Source organism: Scyliorhinus torazame, chromosome 7 (genome assembly GCF_047496885.1).
Source record: "Scyliorhinus torazame isolate Kashiwa2021f chromosome 7, sScyTor2.1, whole genome shotgun sequence".
NCBI lineage: Eukaryota > Metazoa > Chordata > Chondrichthyes > Carcharhiniformes > Scyliorhinidae > Scyliorhinus > Scyliorhinus torazame.
This window is the reverse complement of record NC_092713.1, coordinates 48907050-48928533: the sequence shown is the minus strand read 5'-3', so window position 1 is coordinate 48928533 and position 21484 is coordinate 48907050. Positions and strand designations below refer to the sequence as shown.

The window sequence follows — 21484 nt, the reverse complement described above, 5'->3', positions numbered from 1 at the left end:
CCATAGTCCGCCTTCCAACTCCCCCCCCACCCCCACCCCCCCCCCCCCCCCCAACTCCCCCTCCCACTTCCTCTTCACCGCCCCGATCAGGACCCCTTCCCACTCCATCAATTCCTTATATATTTCCGAGATCCTCCCCTCCCCAACCCCTGTTTTTGACATCACCTTATCCTGTAGTCTCCTTAGAGGGGTTGAGGAAAGCCCTGAACCTGCCTCCGGACAAAGTCCCGTACCATTAGGTACCAAAATCCATTCCCACCCAGAAACTCAAACTCCTCCTCTAGCTCCTCCAGGCTCAGGAAACCCTCCGTAATGAAGAAATCCCCAAATCTCTCAATCCCTGCCCGCTGCCACCTCCTAAAGCCTCCATTAATAAAGTTTGGAAGGGCCAAGCCACCTCCCCGTGCCCCCATTCCAGAAGGACCTTCTTTACCCTCGGGCCTTTCCCAGCCCATATGAATCCCAAGATTGCCACGTTCATCTTTCTGAAAAATGGTCCTTACATTCGCCACCGGTGCCTGGTATAGCAACCGGACCCAGTCCATGAATCCCTGCCCGAACCCAAACCTTCCCAGGACATCCCACACACACTTCCATTCTACCCGATCAAAGGCTTTTTCTGCATCCATGGACACCACCACCTCGACCTTGCACCTCTCCGCTGGCATCATTATCACGTTTAAGAGCTGTCTAATATTGGACGTCAGGTGACGTCCCTTCACAAGTCCCGTCTTGTCCTCCCCTATTACCCCTGGGACACAATCCTCTGTGCGCGTGGCCAAGATCTTTGCCAGCAGTTTTGCATCCACATTTAACAGGGAGATCGGCCTCTAAGACCCACAACTCTCCAGATCCTTATCCCGCTTCCAAATAAGGGAAATCGATGCCTGTGATAACGTTGGGGGGAGCACTCCCAACTCCATAGATTCTTTAAAAGCCTTCACCAGGAGCGGCCCCAGCAACCCGGAAAACGTTTTATAGAACTCACCCGGATATCCATCAGGTCCTGGGGCCTTACCCGATTGCATCTCCCCCACCCCCTACCCCGGAGCATCATCAACATCATCCCGGTTTGGGGCATATATATTCACCAATACCACGGCCATTCCCTCCAGCTTCTCACTAACTGTAATGAATTTACCCCCCCCCTCGGGTCCCCCTCTTTCTTCCCCACCTCGAATGTCACCCATTAATTGACCAGGATTGCCACCCCCCTTGTTTTAAAGTCCAATCCTGAGTGGAACACCTGCCCGACCCATCCCTTCCTCAACCTAATCTGGTCCCCCACCTTCAAAAGTGTCTCCTGCAACATGGCCACGTTCGCCTTCAGTTGCCTCAAGTGGGTGAACACATGGGCCCTTTTGACTGGCCCATTCAGTCCATGCGCCCCCCCCCCCCCCTCCCCTGCCGATCAACCATAACCTCTCCTAGGCCAGTCTTTGGCCCGTGGCCCGCACCTCTCCTGGTCCGCCCTCAGGCAACTACCGTCATCAACCCTCCTCCTCCACCCCCTTGAAAGTCCCCTCCCCATCAGCAGTCTATTCCCCCCCACCCAGCCCCACCCCTCCCCATTCCCCCCCCTACATCGGTCTTCAGCTCACCCCTCACTTTGCTTCCATGAACTAGCCCTCCCAGCTAGCCTAGCAGCCCTGCCCCTGGCGCCTAGCATGTTACCTCCACCCCCCGCTGGTTCCCCTCCCCTGCTCTCAGTGCAAACAATCAAAACAAAGGCGAGAAGCAAAAACAAACAAACAAACCCTCCCAAGGTCCAAGCACAAAGGCCCACCCCTCCTCCCTTAACAAAGTACTATATACTAACCTAATCCCAAACAGAACCGAAAAGAAACAAACAGAATCTCCGAAATAAGTCCGAACATCGCAAAGAAAAGTTAAACAATTTACAAAGCATAGCTCAGTTCCCCGCAGTCAAAGTTCAAGGTCCTCCTTCTCCTATCAGTTTATTCTCTTTCATAAAGTCAACTGCATCCTCTGCCTAGCCAAAGTAAAGTTCCCAACCCTCATAGGTCACCCATAGGCAGGCTGAGCACAGCAGTCCAAACTTTATGCCCTTCTTATACAGGGCCGATTTAACCTTATTAAACCTTGCCCTCCTCTTTGCGAGTTCCCAGGTCCTGGTACACCCAGATCTCAACAACTTCCCACGTACATCGCCTCATCTGCCTGGCCCACCTCATAATAAGTTCCTTGTCCAGAAACCAGTGCAGTCATACCACCATCACCCTTGGGGGCTCAGCCCCCCTGGGGTTGGAGCATTAGCGTCCTGTGGGCCCGGTCCACCTCCAACAGTCTGTCGAATGCCCCTTCTCCAAGCAGCTTCTCCAACATCTACCCCAAATATGCACCTGCATCTGATCCTTCTCTTCCCTCTGGCAGACCCACGATCCGAATGTTCTGCCTCCAAGGACGGTTCTCTAAGTCCTCCATCTTCTCCAGCAGTCGCTTCTGCTAGTCTTGCAGCATCCCTATCTCTGCCATTGATGTGGACTGGTCCTCACGTTCCGCTGCCAGCTCCTCCAGCCTCTGGATCGCCTGTTCCTGGATCGTCAGTCTCTCCTCCACGCGATCAACCACTGCCTTGATCGAGGCTACCCAGGCCACGTCCTCCGCACACTCCCTGCGTTGTTGGATGAACTTCTCGTTTAGGAAGCTCACCAACTGGGCTGTCAACAACTGAGCTGACCGGGCCGGACCCTACGCATCTGCCATTTCCACACTCGATGTCTGCTCCTCACTCGCCACCACCTTCTGGTTCCTCCTTCCGATTTTTTTCTGGGCCGCAGCTCCATAAACTAGGGGTCCCTCTCCTTCTGTTCTCACTTCTACACCTTTACTTTACAAAATTCTTGCAACAATCCGGCGTAAAAGCCACAGCAAGACCACCTTGAGTGGGAGCTGCCAAATGTGCGACCTTTCACTCCATGGCCGCCACCGGAAGTCATAACTAAAGTTATTAACTGGCTTAACACTTTAGGACTGAATGTGATTGACTAGAAGATCTGAACAAGTTATTTTGTGAAGAGAGCGTGAACAATGGTAATATCATGACCAGTATATTAGACAGAAAGCTGTTCATAAATTCATAAGATTATAGGAGCGGAATCATCGAGCCTGCTCCGCCATTCGGTCATGGCTGATCTCATCCTCTCCTGAACTCCACCCTCCTGCCCATTCTCCATAACCCTTCAACCCATTACCAATTACAAATCTGTCCAACTCCTCCTTAAATTTACTCTCTGTCCCAGCATCCACTGCACTCTCGGGTAGCATATTCCACAGTTTCATAACGCTTTGGGAGAAATAATTTCTGCTCAACTCCATTTTAAATTAGCTACCTCTTATCCTGCCGTTTTGACCTCTTGTTCTACAATGCCCCACAAGAGGAATCATCCACTCCATGTCTACTTTATCCATACTTTGTACACCACAATTTGATCTCCCCTCATTCTTCTAAACTCCAGAGAGTATAGGCCTAAACTGCTAAATCTATCTTCATACAACAAACCTCATCTTTGGAATCAACTTTGTGAACCTCCACTGAACTGCCTCCAATGTCATTCCATCTTTCCTCAAATAAAGGGACCAAAATGTGCACAATACTCAATACACAATACATGCCCTCCAGATGTCCAGATATACTACATCTACAGGATCCCCATTATCCACATTGCTTGTTACATCTTCAAAGAACTCTAGCAAATTAGTCAAACATGATTTGCCCTTCATAAAACCCTGCTGACTCTGATGGATAGCGTTTTGACTTTCCAAATGTTCTGATATTACTTCCTTGTTAATTGATTCTAACAATTTCCCAACAACAGATGTTAACCTAACTGGTCTGTAATTTCCCACATTCTGCCTCCCTCCCTGTGACAATAAAGATCATTATTATCATTATCTGGTTGCTTATAGTTACATGCCCCCACTCTCAGGTAATTCCTTGTTGTCCCTCACTGACTGGCTGCTACACTCCTTGGATTTGGTATTCACTCCCTGTTCTATAAATGTATACAACTAATTAACATCATTGGTAGGAGATAAAGAATCCCGCTGTTCCCCATTGCCCACACACCCTGTTCTTTGGGATGTGATCACATGCACATTCTAGTGCAGTAAATCACTGTCTCCTAAACAAAGCCCAAGGATGTTTATCAAACATAATTTTATCAAGGTTTGGCCCTCTAACTGGTTGAGTCAGATTGTGACATCACAGAGCAAATCTCACCCTCACAATGTGCATCAAACATTAATTATAGTCTCATAAACAGTACGTTTGAGGCAGAATGTAGTCAGTTTAAGTAAAGGAAATAGAGCTGCATTTACTAACTCGTTGATCTCACTCAGCATGAATGGAAGATCTGAACGAATTTACCTTGTGTAGGTATAAATGTAAAAGCACAAGTTTATCAATTTATTGTTGATATGTTAAAGATCATTTATACTAATACTTAATGAATAGATATTGAATTAAAAACTTATAATCACATGGAAAGATGTTTTTAACAATTATTCTCTCATTGTGATCCAAATGAAACCCCCAAGGGTGCCTATCTAATACTTTCATTAAGGTGAGGCACTGAGCTGGTTGAGTCAAACCTTGACATCACAAAACAAGTCTCACCCTCACAATGAGCATCACAGTGAGATCAGACATCACAATAGGTTTGTAAACTGTGTACATTTGAGGCAGGAGACTGCCACGACCAGTTTAAGTGAAATAAATTGAATTTAAACTGGCTGTACGTAACTGTCTCATCTCTCTATCTCATCTCTCTAGGACTGAATGTGATCAGCCATAAGATCTGAACAAGTTAATCTGTGAAGGGAAAGTGACAATGGGAACATTGTCAACCAGTAGATTAATCGGAAGGCAGTGAATATTGAAAGGTTTGTCTCAACATGGTTATGTTTATTTTGTGATGGACAAATTCAATTAGTACTGTTGCACTGTTGGATGGAATAGTTGTATTGTTGTCATGAATGCATATTCCTCATAGGTAGTTGGATGCAGATTTACAAATAGATGGGGATGCCCAGGATGAGGAAAGCAGTGATTCGGACCGGGAGAATCAGAGCAGCATCCAATGAAGTGAAATGAAATGAAAAACCAAGCAAGCTTTATCTGGCTCTGCAATAAATAACGCAAAGGGAATGTCAGGGCGAGCAGCATGGTTTGTAGATGGGGATGAATCAAAATGCCGGGCAGATCAACTCAGCCTGGATGAGAAGGATGGGTTTGTTTATGTAAATTATTCGGAAGGCCAGCCTAAACTGCAGTCACAAACTCAACAGCAGCCTCAAGTTCAAAGTCACATTCAACATCATCAATTCCAGCAACAGACAATGCAGAATGAAATCAAACACCATCACCAGCTAAGACAAGGTAAACTACTTTTACAATGTCCTCCACTTAGTAGCTTATGTGGTTGACTCTTAACTGCCCCCTCAAGGACAATTAGGGATGGGCAATAAATGCTGGCACAGCCAGCGACGCCCACGTCCCATGAATGAATGCTAGTCATAATTTCTGCTTCATTTGATGACCTGTTCTGCGAAGGAGAGGATCTCTTGAGGGGTGTCGTTTTTAATTTAATCTTTATTAAGTATTAGTATAAATTGATAAAGTTTATCAATTGATAAACTTGTATTTCTACATTTAAAGCCATTTTTGATACATTTTCTTCCTACTTCCCTTAGCAACTGTCTGCCAAGGCGACAAGAGGGCTGCAACATTTGTCTTCAAATTTTCCCTTGGTTATGACTGTGGGTTAATAAATATCAATATTATTTTTTCTTTCCCTTTGAGCCCAAAATGAAAAATTGTACAATGTTGCATTTTGTTCTTGTATTTAATGTATTAATATAGCAAGCTGAAAATATTGTGTGCCTAAAGAGTACAAATGCAGTATTTGGTACCAACACAGTGGTTAGCAATGTTGCTTCACAGCGCCAGGGTCCCAGGTTCGATTTCCGGCTCGGGCCACTGTCTGTGCGGAGTCTGCAAGTTCTCCCCGTGTTTGAGTGGGTTTCCTCCCACAAGAACCGAAAGATGTGCTGTTAGGTAATTTGGACATTCTGAATTCTCCCTCTGTGTATCCGAACAGGCGCCAGAATGTGGCGACAAGGGGCTTTTCACAGTAACTTCTTTGCAGTGTTAATGCAAGCCTACTAGTGACAATAAAGATTATAATATATTTTTTTTTAAATCACTGGCATTGTTTGAGATATTCTAGAGGTTGGGCAATCAGTATCAATGTTTTCTAGATCATTCTAAAGTTTGTAGACATGTACCCCCCAGAGATGATAATGAACTGGCTCATCTCCTTCCTTTCCTGGCCTTTCTCTCGGCAAGGATTTGTTGAAAAATGTCAGCTCTAACAACACACATAGCCAGCAACAATTTGATTCAGCTCCAAGTAAGGTTTTGACGTATGGTCCCTTATCTCAGGCACAAAGTCAGTATGAGTGGATCCTAATCAATGGTATTGGGCAGCGCTGATGATCAGGAATGTCCAGCTGTAGACTGCTCCAAACCCAAGCAACACAAACACTGTTTCGAAGCACATTGGAATGTTAAAACCGTCTTGCACCATGAAAGGAAGAAACAGAGAAGGCATACAGTCCCATCACCATTGCCTACAAACTATGTTCATTGGGTTGAAACCACAGGGAAACCTGGGGCGGAATTCTCTCCCCGCCCCCCCCCCCCCCCACCCCACAACAGTGTAAATCAGATCCTATTTCCAGTTCTTTCCAGCTTTGACAAAGAGTCATCCAGACTCGAAATGTTAGCTCCATTCTTTCTCCACAGATGTTGTCAGACCTGCTGCGATTGTCCAGTATTTTCTGTTTTTGTTATTTATTCTGAAAGAATGCTTTACTACTTGTGGCACCACCCTGGGCAAGTGTGCAGTCAATTCCAGTCCCACATGCCCCAGAGTCGCAACTCAAGTGAATTAACCAATAATTCTTATAAAAACGCAAAGGGCAAAATCCTCCGTTAGCCGACGCTGAAATCGGGGAAGGCAATTGGGCGGAGAATCGTTTCCAACGCTGAAACGTAGCAGGCGCCAATTTGACGCCTTTAAATGCTCCAGCACCTCAACAGCGGCGTTATTCGGTTCTGGAAGAAACACCGTTTGCAGATCATTAGTGGGCCCTACCCGGTATTCTCCAGCGCCTCTGCGATTCTCTGTCTCCGATGGCTGAGTTCTCTCAATGGCGTGAGTCACTTCTGCTTTTAAAAATCGTGAAACCAACATGGCGGCTGCTGAGGGAGAGAGAGGGTGTTCGGAGGGTGACAACATCGCCATAGTTTGCTGACAATTGTGCCGCTGGCTGGGGGGCGTCTGCCAGGGCCGGGGGGGGGGGGGGGTGGTGGGGGGTAGCCAGGAAGTGGGCTGTGGGGTCGGGGTGGACGGGCAGGGAATACCATTGTCGCAGCTGCGCACACTGCTAACAGCCCACTTAGAACTTAGTGCCATGGGTCATAAAGGTATCCTGGGTGCCTTCCGGCCTCAGCCGACCCATCAGCTGTATGTGCATGCTCCAGCACAACCAGTGCCCCCTTGTTGGCTGGGATGAGTGGTGTGGGGATTGTAATGTGTATATGTGGCTGCAGCCTGTCAGCCTCCCGAGTGCCAATCACGGACACGGCGAATCCTGCACCATTTTTCATTGGAATCGATTGTGTTCAACACGGCATCAGCGCTAGCAACAGTAGTGGAATTGGTCCCGGTGCGGCGTCAGTTTCTCTGTTGTAAAAGTCCACGGATTCTGCGTTGGTGTCAACACTTAGTCTCAGAAATGTAGAATCCGGCCCAAAGTCTCTGGCCCTTGGCTGCCCAATAATGACAGTCACAAGCTTTGTAACTTTGGGCGTCATTCTCCGACCCCCCGCCGGCTTGGAGAATCGCCGGGGGCTGCCGTGAATCCTGCCCCTGCCGGTTGCCGAAGTCTCCGGTACCGGATATTCGGCGGGGGCGGGAATCGGGCCGCGCCGGTTGACGGGCCCCCCCGCTCGATTCTCCGGCCCGGATGGGCCGAAGTCCCGCCGATAAATTGCCTGTCCAGCCGGTATGGTTTAAACCACCTTTTGAACGGCGGGACAAGACGGCGTGGGTGGGCTCCGGGGTCCTGGGGGGGGCGCGGGGCGATCTGGCCCCGGGGGGTGCCCTCAGGGTGGCCTGGCCCGCGATCAGGGCCCACCGATCCGCGGGCGGGCCTGTGCCGTGGGGGCACTCTTTCCCTTCCGCTTCCGCCACGGTCTCCACCATGGCGGAGGCGGAAGAGACTCCCTCCACGCGCATGCGTGGGAAACTGTCAGCGGCCGCTAACTCTCCCGCGCATGCGCCGCCTGGGGATGTCATTTCCGCGCCAGCTGGCGGGGTAACAAAGGCCGTTTCCGCCAGCTGGCGGGGCGGAAATTCCTCCGGCGTCGGCCTAGCCCCTCAATGTTGGGGCTCGGCCCCCAAAGATGCGGAGCATTCCGCACCTTTGGGGCAGCGCGCTGCCCGTCTGATTGGCGCCGTATTGGGCGGCAGTCGGCGGACATCGCGCCGTTTCGGGAGAATTTCGCCCTTTAAACACATTTGCTGTTTATTTTATAACTAGAACAAATATGGAATATGCAACGAAAACAGCTGGTCAAATGTCCTTTAACATCTGACCCTCCCTCTTCACTGCCCCACCCTTTACCCACAAGCACAGAGGGGAAGGGAAAGGGTGAAAAATAATAAGGATTAAGGCCAGGAAGGGTCCTTGCTTCAGATGATGAGTTCTTCAGTGTGCTCTCTTCGCAGTATGAGTGTGGTTTAAAGTCTCTGGCCTACAGCCCATGATAATCTTCCTTGCAGTTTGCAATATTTTATCCACAGCTTTGCTAGGAGGGCTTCAGATCAGCCAGTTCTGGAGAGAGAGAGTTATCATATTCTGGATTCTGCTTCACAGCCAGTTCTGCAGAGGGAGGTGGTTCTCACAGTGGCCTTTTGCTCAGAATTAACTGGATCTTCCTGGAGTGAGTTAATTAGATTCCTGCATTCAGCCTGCAGAATTGAAAGTGCAAACACAAGCCTTGTGGAACCGAAAAGCACAGCATTGGGACCAGATCCAATCGCCACCTGCCACTGGGTAGAGCACTGCCCCTTTTGGCCAATTCATCGGCCAACAGCAAAATCAATCAATTTGAGTCATCACTGATCTCTCCTGCTGCTGTAATCCTCTGCTTGAATTTAAAGTCAAATGTCACTTACAAGCTGCTTTACCTTCAAGTCACAGGTCCATTAATTATCCATGGATCAAAATGGTAGTAGCAAAAAAAAAAGAAAAGGGAAATAAGGAAACAAACATAAAGGACCCTTACACACTTGACAAGGGATTTGAAACCTCTTGGGAGGCAGTACACCATCTTCAGCCTCACTCCCCTTGCTCTGTATGTCCTTGCTGTTGGCCATGATGTCGGCGTTGGACTGGGGTGAGCACAGGAGGAAGTCTTACAACTCCAGGTTAAAGTCCAACATGTTTGATTCAAACACTAGCTTTTGGAGCACTGCTCCTTCCTCAGGTGAATGAAGAGATGTAGAATCCCAAGCTTCTTTACCCGTCAGTCTGGCCTCAATAAAAGTCGAGATGGATTTGCAGGTACAGCATTAGTTATTTTATTTAGCTTGCAAGCTTGATTCATTTCTCAGAAACATAGGACACATCCAGTCTCCTACATCCCGGAAAGCGAATGAACAAAGAAACAAAGGGATCTCTGCAAATCAATTCAAATGGTATCAAGTTTCACATACACGATTCCCATAGGTCAGCCTATACCCCTCTTGACCTGTTGATCTATTCTGATTGGCTCACTTCCAATCCCTTCCTCTGGCCCCTATTACCCAGCATCCTTTTCTCCTGCTTTGGTGGACACACCTCTTCCTGCTTTTCCAGGCGGTCTGAAATCCTTTGTCTGTGAACTCACCAGAATTAGACTGGCCTACCTCTACATTACAGTAACTAATATCTCTAAAGTAACTATTTTATATCACATTCGTCATTCCCTCCTTTTATCATTCCATGATAAGCGAACTATCCAATCCATAGCTACGGTCCCTCATCTAAAAAGATCCATCGCTGCATTTCCAATTCCTGGCTTAGCCCCCCCTCATCTGCTGCACCCTCATGGATTTTAACAGTTAAGATTTTAGGGGCGTTGATCTGTACCAGTGCACCCCGCATTCTACCCAACACACATTTAAGGATAGCTAGGCCCACAAAGATGCAGCCGATAGCCACCACTAAATACATGGCCATATTTATCAACCAGTCCTTCCAACCTCCAAATCCCCAGTTACCCCAAGAGCCAGGATCCTGCATTCTGTCCAGGTGATCCCGTATGTGATCCATAAATTTAGTGATGTTAGCGGTCAAGTCCTGAACTCCCATGATACACTTGCCCTGCACTATGGTGCATACCCCACCCTCACGGGCCAGAAGATAGTCAAGAGCATACCGGTTCTGCATTGCAAACAACCGTAGCTGAGACAATTCCTTGGCTATTGCCCCGAGGGCTCCCAAGGTTTCATTTCCCAAGATGGTAAGGCCACAAATAAAATAATTCCTATAGCTGACAGCCAAGGAACCCCCCACACCTCCCAGTGTCAAGACGCTCAGAATCCCCCATATGGCTGAGCGGCCCCGGTTGGGTGTGAGAACCTGAGGTTTTTTCCAGTTCTCGCAAAATTCAGCAGAGACTGCCCGGCGTGCTAACTGATTATGCAGCTTCCACGCCGAAGGGCAGGGGACTGTGGTAGGGACTAGAGTCCCTATAGCAATTTGGCGGGGAAATGGGGGTGACAAAACGTTGGTCGCTGTGCCATTAAATAAAAAGTAGTATCCTTGTTCCGTGTGCAGGCTAGCATCACAATCAGTGTATAGGTTGCGTAAGGATCCCCCAGTAGCCCAGTTTATCCAGCTTCGAAACGCCCATTCGGGCCGCCTAGCAATGCGGAAAGCCCTAGTCCCAACAGTGATATGAGAGACATTCGCCCAGCCACAAAGGAACTGGAGGTCGGCGTTCAATGGAACGCAAGTGGTGTTGTAACAAACGCATTGGCCAGACGCCTGGGTGATATGGCACCTCCTGTCCGTACAGGTGGGGAAGAGACATGTTATATTCGTTTCCATCTCTACCAGCAAACAGCCGTATCCTTCACTGCTGAAACAATTCTCGTACGACCGGGAATCCCTATTGGGAGTGAAGTTGCTAGGTATATACCCCCTCCACCGTTGCAGCCTCTCATACTGTGAATGGGAATTATCCTGACGAAGGGCAAGGCAAATAGCCGGTGGTGCTGAACCCGGATCGTAAGGAAGAGTGACTTGCTCGGGCAGTGGCTCGGAATGCTGACAATGAACCACCGTTTGGGGAGTGCCCCAAAGCGGTGAAACATAAAATAACCTAGACACTGCTGCGGGGTTCGGGTAGCAGACAACCCGTCCGTGGCCATACAAACGATGGAAAATCTGGTAGAAGAGATTCTGGTAGAAGAGATTCATACTACCCAGGTTTTCCTCAGTTTGGCATTTAACTAACTTAAGTGTATCTCCCGGTAACCTACGTTCTAGCTGGACTTCCCTTCTCACACGCCCCGTCCTCTCTCTAGCCCCCCTCTCTTTCTCATAGCCTCTTCCTACGCTCTCCTGACGGCCTGATGTTACCTTTATTGCACCAATCTTAACACATCCAAAATCAAATTTACATGTATTCCAAAAACAAGGCAATGTCCATATAATGTTCCCTTCCCATCGCCGGGACCGGTGCAATTGCTTCATGACTCCTGCATTCTCCTTAACTTTGATGACCTTCCATGAGTCGATACCATGTCCTCGTATATGGGGGCAGCGAAGAACATCACCTTTGCATAGGTGATGTATCCTTGTAGATTGGTTGGGGTTACAAATATAGATAATATTCCCCTTTTCCATGTCCATCGCCAATAACACTCCAAGCGAGGTGAGGCCAAATATCACACAGACGGTGCGTAGCCACCCCATCATGCTCCACACCTGTAAAATGGCACTGGAGAAGGGAGGCAGGTTAATCTGTCCAAGAAAATGAGGCCCGTTATCAGAACTCAACTGAGCTGGTCTACTGTACCGGGGAATGATTTCCCGCATCAGAACTTTAACCACAATAGCAGCTTTATTATCGGTAGTCGGATATGCCTCAACCCATCTGCTGAACCCATCCACAATGACCAAAACATATTTATAACATTGTCACCTTTATAACTCAATGTAATCCATTTGGAGCGTCTCAAAGGGACCACTGGGCAACGGGGTTTGCCCCATCCCACAAGGGATACCTTTTCCGGTGTTATATTGCTGACAAATCAAACACCGATTACTGATACTCTGGGCCAACCCCTGCATTTTAGGGTGCCACCAAGTGTCCAGCAACAAATCACTAATCCCCCGAGCCCCACAATGAGTTGCAAAGTGTACACATTCGATGACCCATAAAGCCAGTACACCGGCATACAAGTCTGATGTGCTGGCGTGGTCCATAAAGAGGAAACAGAATCATATGTACAACCTAACCGTTTCCACATTTGTAAATCACTCTCAGGAGCGTCCTCCTGTAACCTTATGACGTCTTGGATGGTTGGCATTGACTTGTCAGAAGCAGACATATTTATAGTAGATCGTTAGTCTGACTTAACATTTTAGGCACCATCACTTGCTGAATTTGCGTGGCTGTCCGCGCTGCACAATCTGCTCGTTCATTACCAACGTCAACTGGGGTCTTACCATTTGTGTGGGCAGCGCATTTAATAACGGAAATCTGCGCGGGCATAAGAAGGGCCTGCAGTAAGTCATTAACTAAACCCCGGTGGGATATTTGACCACACATAATCATGTCAGGTTGTTCTGACAAAATGTCACTCAAATCGCCCCTTATTGTGGTAGTTTCCTGAATCAAGGCTAAACAGTCATGGCCAGGTGCGTCTTCATGGACAGGGGGACCACTAAGAAAACAGGCTGGATTGATAGTGGTACAGTGGTTAAATGTCAGACGTGGATTGTTCAAAAGGTATACCTCATACCTATTCTGAGGAGCTGCGGTAAGATGCTGAGTCTGCAGTTGCCTCAGTAGTGCGATGACCGAGTGGGAGCTATACACCGTAATATCCTGTTGGAGGGTGAGAGCATGTAACGGCTATGCGATGGCATTGATTGAACGTAAATCCTGTACTAATCGGTACTGGTCTTGTTTGGCTGGTTTAGGCACAGCAAGTATGGGGGTGTTATATTCTGACTGGCAAGGGACCAAAATACCCTGTTGCAACAGCTCTTGAATTAATTTGTCTATAGACGGGGCAGCTTGGGATCTCAGGGGGTATTGCCGAATGGAAGGTAGCTTTACATGACCCGTAATCATTACCTTAATAGGTGTAACATTTGTCTTTCCCACTTGTGATGGGTATTCCATCCAGACCTGTGGATTGACATATTCCAACACATCATGTCCCCAGTGATGCTGCAGTCGAGTGTTAATTGTTTCAGGGACCTCAAAATATTTTATGGTAGTGCCGTCCGCCATGACTTGAAGTGCGTACTCTGTTGGATCCGAATGATCCACTGCCCTCCTTATCATTCGCCCCAGATCCCTGGCATGGTACTGGTCGTGGACCTGACGTGTAATATGAGGGCTTGCCGAAGCTGACTGTGGCCATAAATGTGGTGATATTGTAACAAAATCGGCTGTACCTTTTTCCGTGACCATGGCTGTAACCTTGACTGGCCATTCGGTCCCAATTAATGGCCGGTATTTGTCCTCCAACTCCCTGTTTTGTCCAGTTCTGTCATAGGCCAGGGTAACGTGATGCAGTGAATGTTCAATGTCTAACGTCCCCCACTGGGGGTGATAGAAATATAGCACTGTTGTCTCATCCTCCATGATTTAACCATTACCCCCTCGTCTCCGCACTCTAGCTGTAGCTGGAAGATACACAGTAAATCTCGGGCCAACAAGTTACAGTCCAATCCAGTAGTCACTACAAACTGATGATCTGCAGACTTATTCTCGTAAGTGACTGTCACAGGTTCAGAAATAGGATACTCACACACCTGTCCTTGGAACCCCGACAATTGCTGCGTGTGGTCGGATAGTGGTAGTCGAAGTTCTGATTGCACAGAAGACATGGCTGCTCCAGTGTCGATTACAAATGAGTGATGTTCATCTCCTATCTGCAGAGAGATAATAGGTTCCCTGTCCGATTGGAGAGTCCTTATGACTAAATTAGCTAGTCAATCCTGTGTTGGGAAAGGGTTTGCCTGGGAGAAGTCAGTGTATCTCATCTGTCCTCCCCTTGGTGGGTACCCCCTCCTTCTGCTGCCTGTCTTTTAAAGGGGCATTCCTGTTGCCAGTGATCTGCACGGCCGCAATTAAAACATGCATTGCTCCCTCTATATCTGCCCCGTCCTCTTCTCCCAGTAGACCAATGGCCCCTCAGAGGGGGCGGCGGTTGTAAAGCTGTTGATGCATACGGTGGGCCATAAAAAAAGGAGCTGAGGGTCCTTTTGGTGGGTTTGGTATCTTCCTAATCGGCAACTGTCTCCGAATCTCACCAGGGTGCACTCTAGCTATTTCCTACGGTTCTTCCAAGACTTCAACGTTTCTCCCTGTCACTAGAGGGAGTTCTTTCTCTTCAAAATCATCTGTTGCAGCTCCCTTTGTTCTGAAATTTGCAGTTTCCCCTTGGTTTGGAGGGATTTAGGTGGTATGCTTAATTGTTTTTGGTTAGGATCAAGCCCTTCTCTCGCTGTCCGAGATCTGGTCCTAGAGCTAACTGGGCTTGCGGAGCAGAGCTCCTCTTTCTCTACTGATCGTGAAGGTGGTAAATCAGGACCCACACTATCACCCAAAAGGGCTTGAGTTACTGGCATAATTGGAATCTGGGAGCAGTGACTGGATATCAATTATTATACTCTGGTGGTTCTGGAATTAGTGCAGACAATGCTACAGGTGCAGTCGGAACTTTTAGTGAACATTTTCTAAATTATTGAATTTATCATTTTCTGTCAATTCAAGGCCAGCCATTGAACTACGTAGCTCATCTTTTGTTTGACCCGTGCCTTTCCTGTCTCTACTTGCGCGTTTTTTTTTCTTGGCAAAGCGATTGAAAAGGTTCTAACAGTGTTTTTTTTTAAACTTAAAAATGTTTGAAAATTCAAATTGAATTACTGCAACTTGCAAGTTTAGCTCTGATCTCAACTCAGAACTAAATTTACGATTTGCTTAACACAAACTTGTATAACATTTACAACTTAATTAATTCTTTATCTTAAAAATTTTTCTTTTAACAAGTTTTTCTTACATTCACAAAAATGTTGGCAAAGTCAACTATCATCTCCAGATTTACACTTTTTTAAAAATGGTGTCCGTGATCTTCTTTAAGTTTCTATTAATTCACAAATAAAATGTGAGAAACATTATTTCAAGTAAGTAAAACTTAAGATTCTGGCAATTTCAATCAATTGCTTTCGAAAATAATAACTTTTATCAAAGAGGCGGAGAAACCCACTGGTTTCCTTTAATTAATTCAAAACGTAACTTTGCTGGAGTTCACTGACTCAAAGGAAAGGTATCCGATTACACTACAGGCTGCTGCTGTTATCTCAAGGCCTCAGTGAGAAGCACTGTCTGTCTTTAACTTTGGCTGCTGCTGTTAACCCTTTGAGAGACTTCTGCTTCAACCAATATGCAGCATTCCCCACAATCTCAACTAGTCCTCAGAACTGCGCCCTTCGCCACCACAGTCCAAGGGTACAATTTTAGCTTAATCAACTATATATTTAAAACACTCACACATGGAGTTGAACCATCTTCAATTTCAAATGTCCCATCAACCCCATAACCTAACCCAAGCCGAATCAGAACTTACACATGGAGTTGAACCATCTTCAGATTTAAAAACAGTTATACTGGACTGAACCCTCACTACTGAAGTCCCATCAGTCTCAAAAACACTTATACTTGGAATTGAATCATCATTGAGATGTCCCATCAACCCAAAAACCTAACCCAAGCCGAATCAACAATATGAAATCCCATCAATTAAATTGCTAATCCCCAGACTGACTTTTGATTTCGTCGAGACGATCTTTCCGTACCAACCGCGAGTGACCAGACTAATCAGACGATAAGAAGAGGGGGAAAATCAATGCGTGGTCATTTTCCAGTTCTACATTGTGGGCCCTTTTTCCCCATCCTCCTGTTCATAAGCAGTCTAATTCTGATTTCGCAGTTGGTCAGAACCGTCTTGAGAAATCCCGGGTTTCGGCACCAATTGTAGAATCCCAAGCTTCTTTACCCGTCAGTCTGGCCTCAATAAAAGTCGAGATGGATTTGCAGGTACAGCATTAGTTATTTTATTTAGCTTGCAAACTTGATTCATTTCTCAGAAACATAGGACACATCCAGTCTCCTACATCCCGGAAAGCGAATGAACAAAGAAACAAAGGGATCTCTGCAAATCAATTCAAATGGTATCAAGTTTCACATACACGATTCCCATAGGTCAGCCTATACCCCTCCTGACCTGTTGATCTATTCTGATTGGCTCACTTCCAATCCCTTCCTCTGGCCCCTATTACCCAGCATCCTTTTCTCCTGCTTTGGTGGACACACCTCTTCCTGCTTTTCCATGCGGTCTGAAATCCTTTGTCTGTGAACTCACCAGAATTAGACTGGCCTACCTCTACATTACAGTAACTAATATCTCTAAAGTAACTATTTTATATCACATTCGTCAGAGGTATGTTCCAGAAACATATATATAGACAAATTCAAAGATGCAAGACAATGCTTAGAATACAGGCATTAGCAGATGATTAAATCTTTACAGATCCAGAGATGGGGTAACTCCAAGTTAAAGAGGTGTGAATTGTGTCAAGCCAGGACAGTTAGTAGGATTTTGCAAGCCCAGGCCAGATGGTGGGAGTTGAATGTAATGCAACATGAATCCCAGGTCCCGGTTGAGGCCGCACTCATGTGTGCGGAACCTGGCTATAAGTTTCTACTCGGCGATTCTGCGTTGTCGCGCGTCCTGAAACCCTGAAGTGCTCCCCGACTGGAAGGGAACATTCCTGCCTGGTGATTGTCGCGCGATGTCCGTTCATTCATTGTCGCAGCGTCTGCATGGTCTTGCCAATGTACCACGCTTCGGGACATCCTTTCCTGCAGCGTATGGGGTAGACAACGTTGGCCGAGTCGCACGAGTATGTACCGCGTACCTGGTGGGTGGTGTTTTCACGTGTAATGGTGGTATCCACGTCGATGATCTGGCACGTCTTGCAGAGATTGCCATGGCAGGGTTGTGTGGTGTCGTGGTCACTGTTCTGAAGGCTGGATAGTTTGCTGCAAACAATGGTTTGTTTGAGGTTGCGCAGTTGGTTGAAGGCAAGTAGTGGGGGTGTGGGGATGTTCATCTTCATCAATGACGTGTTGAAGGCTGCGAAGAAGATGTCGTAGTTTCTCCGCTCCGGGAAAGTACTGGATGACAAAGGGTACTCTGTCGGTTGTGTCCCGTGTTTGTCTTCTGAGGAGGTCGGTGCAGTTTTTTGCTGTGGCGCATTGGAACTGTCGATCGATGAGTCAAGCGCCATATCCCATTCGTACGAGGGCATCTTTCAGCGTCTGTAGTTGTCCTCCTCATCTGAGCAGATCCTGTGTATACAGAGGGCTTGTCCATAGGGGATGGCTTCTTTAATGTGTTTAGGGTGGAAGCTGGAGAAGTGGAGCATCATGAGGTTATCCGTGGGCTTGCGGTAAAGCGAAGTACTGAGGTGACCGTCCTTGAGTGTGTCCAAGAATGCAACTGATTTTGGAGAGTAGTCCATGGTGAGTCTGATGGTGGGATGGAACTTATTGATGTCATCGTGTAGTCCTTTGAGTGATTCTTCGCCGTGGGTCCAAAGGAAAAATATGTCATCGATGTATCTGGTGTATAACGTTGTTTAAAGGTCCTGTGCGGTGAGGAGGTCTTGTTCAAACTTGTGCATGAAGATGTTCGCGTATTGGGGTGCGGATTTGGTCCCCATGGCTGTTCCGTGCGCCTGGATGAAGAACTTGTTGTCGAAGGTGAAGATGTGATCCAGAATGAAGCGGATGAGTGGCAGAATTGCGTCTGCAGATTGGCAGTTGTCGGTGTTGAGTACTGAGGCTGTTGCAGCAATGCCGTCGTCATGGAGGATGCTGGTGTAGAGTGCCGAGACATCCATTGTGACAAGGAATGTTCCTGGTTCAACTGGTCCATGGGTGCTGAGTTTCTGTAGGAAGTCCGTCGTGTCGCGACAGAAGCTGGGCGTACCTTGTACGATGGGTTTCAAGATGCCCTCGATGTAGCCAGAGATGTTCTCACACAGGGTCCCATTGCCTGAAACGATAGGACGACCTGGTGTGTTGGCCTTGTGTATTTTCGGGAGGCAATAGAGATCTCCACTGCGGGGAGTACGTGGGATGAGAGCACGTAGGATGCTCTGAAGGTCTGGATCCAAGGTCTTGATCAGTCTGTTGAGTTGGCGGATGTGTTCCTTGGTCGGATCTGTGGGTAACTGTCTGTAGTGTTCCTGGTTGTTGAGTTGTCGGTATACTTCTTCGCAGTAGTCTGTTCAGTATGACAGTGGCCCCTCCTTTGTCTGCTGGTTTGATGACGGTGTTGCGGTTGCTGTTGGTGTTCAACAGGAGCAACACCCCACACCATAAGCATCAGCCCACCCAATTTGATCAATCAGTAAATGTGGAAGCAGGGTGCCAATACTGTGGCTGTGTTAAAGAACCATGGTAAAATCTGCTCCTCAATCAAACAGCTTCCCCACTCACTAGCGACCTCCCCACAGTGTGAAGCTCTCTTACATTCTGGGCTGCATTCAGATCTCAATAATCTGAGTTACAGGGTGAGCTAAAAGTTGACATTAAGGAGGAGCCACTCAGGTTGCAAAAGCATATGGGCACGCTCACCAGAATGAGGACATTTAAAAAGAATCTTTGAAAGTGAGATCATTATTTAAGAGGTTTTCCTGAGATAAATTGTGCTGATGTGTCTCGATGATAAGATCTACATTCTGATCCTCTCAGTCAGTCTGAAGGGTGGTGGATGCTCAACACACTTCTTCTGAAAATGTGCTTTCACTGCTTGACAGGAGATTTACAACTGCAGGGGAGCCAGTTTGCCTGTCCTGGACTCAGTCACCTTGATTTGCATTTCCCTGCTGTCAGCCTCGTCCACAGCACCGGGAGCAGTTTATGCAGCTCCACCTTGACCCTCTATTGAGGAGCAAGAGGAGCAGCAACAACAGCACCAGGTGCCTTTTCCTCAACCACATGGTGCTCCTCAGGGCAGAGTCAACGGACACAGAGATCCTGTTGGGCCGAGGCGAGACGCCCAAAACAGGGTCTACAGGCGGAAGTCAGCTCTTTCAACATGAACGTGTGAGCACCAGATCCAAACAATTAAGCCTAATCACGAGGCGCAGGTTTTCGTGGCAGGTTGTAGTTGCCATGAGTACGAGACTGTCTATGATTTCTCAATCTTTGCACTGTGAGCAGGGAAAGTATGGCGTGTGTGTCAGCTCCCCAAAGGGTGAGGCAACAGTCCAGTTCTTCTGCAGATTATTCCAAAGGGTACAGTATTGATGGGCATGAACACAACAGATGCTTGTTGCATTAGAAAGCTTCCCTCAAATCCTGTTAGTGTCAAGGACCATGGAGGCGCCCGGCTCCAGCCTGGCACAGGGTTTCACAATGAGTTTGCAACCAATCCTTTCCAGTATTGAAATGGTGTACGACTCAATTTGAGTACTTGTGCATGCAGCCATGAAACAACATCTAGTGATCGAAAGAACACATTACAAAAACTCTTAGAAAAGTAAAAGAAAAGAATTGAAAACACTTTAGGGGAAATGACCAAAGTGGAGGCACGGCTCAAGATAAACCCTGATAGCACCCCTCAATGCTTAATTGCAAGAACTGTGCCATATCAAACCAAAAGTCGAAGTGAAACTTGATGAAAGTTGGAGTGATCCAGAGTGTGTTGAGTGATTGGGCAACCCCAATCATTCCAGTTATCAAGCCAGATGGCTCAGTAAGAGTCTGTGGTGATTTTAAAATTACGATCAACCCAATATTGTATACCGACCAGTATCCCTTACCATTAATAGAAGAACCATTTTCTGAATTGTTCAGTAACGATAGATTTATCCCAAGCCTACCTACAAATGAAGGTAGTAGCTGAGTCACAATCTCTTCTAACCATTGTAACACAAAAAGGACTGTTCAGGTACGTGTCATTCAGAATAACGTCTGCACTAGCCCTATTCTAACCGGCCATTGCCCAAATGCTTAATGTACTCAGTGATGTTGGACGACATTTTAATTACTTGCAGGACTGAACAGGAGGACCTAACGCATTTAGAAGGTGCATTGGAGCGTCTTTAAAGACACAACCTTCGCATTAAGAGAGAAAAATGTGAATTTTTCCTATCATCAATAAACTAACTTGGCCATGTAATTTATAAGGAAGGGCTCCAAAAGGACTGAATTTTAGATACGCCAAGTCTGCAGAATATATCGCAACTGAGATTTTTTGGGACTCATCAATTACTATGGAAAATTCATTCTAAGTCTCGCTACCATATTAAAACCACTCCATACATTATTATGTGCAAACCAACAATGGACTTGGACAAAAGACTGTGAAGAGGCATCGACTGAAGTCAAAAATCTGCTGAAGAAATTGGATATCTTAGTTCATTTCGACCTTAAGTTTGACCTTAAGTTTAAAATACAACTCGCATGTGATGCATCGTCCTATGGGGTGGGTGCAGTTGTTGCTCATGTAATGCCAAATAGAGATGAAAGACCAATAGCTTTCACATCGAGAATGTTGACAAATGCTGAACAGAATTATGCTCAATTAGAAAAATAAGCCTTGAGTATAATATTCAGATTCAAACAATTTCACTATTCCTTGTATGGGAGACATTTTACCACAGGCCTTTGACAATGATTTTTGGTCCATACAAAGGAATATGGTCTCTAGCTGCGAATCGTTTGCAGAGATGGTCACTCACCTTATTCGTGCATAATTACAAAGTGAATTACAGAAGATCAGAGCATCATGCGAATGCCAATGCTCTATCACGGTTACTAATGTAGGGCAAAGCTGAATGATAGGAGAGCTATGTAAACTAGGTGTACTTTTCCCAGGTTCATAATGTACCTCGGGCGTCATTCTCCGCCGGCGGGTGTCTCTGTTTTGCCGGCGCCCGGGGGTTTCCCGACGGCGTGGGGCTGCCCCACAATGGGAAACCCCATTGACCGGCCGGTGTTACGAAGACTCCCGCCGGCCGGTCGGCGCAGAAATGTGGCGGGCGGGTAGGAGAATTTCGCCCCTCAAGTGCAAAGATACACGAGATC

At 47.0% G+C, this 21484-nt stretch overlaps 1 long non-coding RNA gene across 4 annotated transcripts in view; it reads left to right on the top strand.

The window, feature by feature from the left end:
• Nucleotides 1-4343: 4343 nt before the first annotated feature.
• Nucleotides 4344-21484, top strand: part of LOC140427279 (uncharacterized) — a 133134-nt gene continuing 115993 nt past the window's right edge. For 3 of the 4 annotated variants that reach the window (XR_011948432.1, XR_011948430.1, XR_011948433.1), the window contains exons 1-2: nt 4739-4905; nt 5016-5401. This is a non-coding gene — a long non-coding RNA (uncharacterized lncRNA). Of the gene's footprint in view, nt 4396-4738; nt 4906-5015; nt 5402-21484 lie in introns of those variants that run through there. The other variant, XR_011948431.1, reaches the window with a different exon arrangement.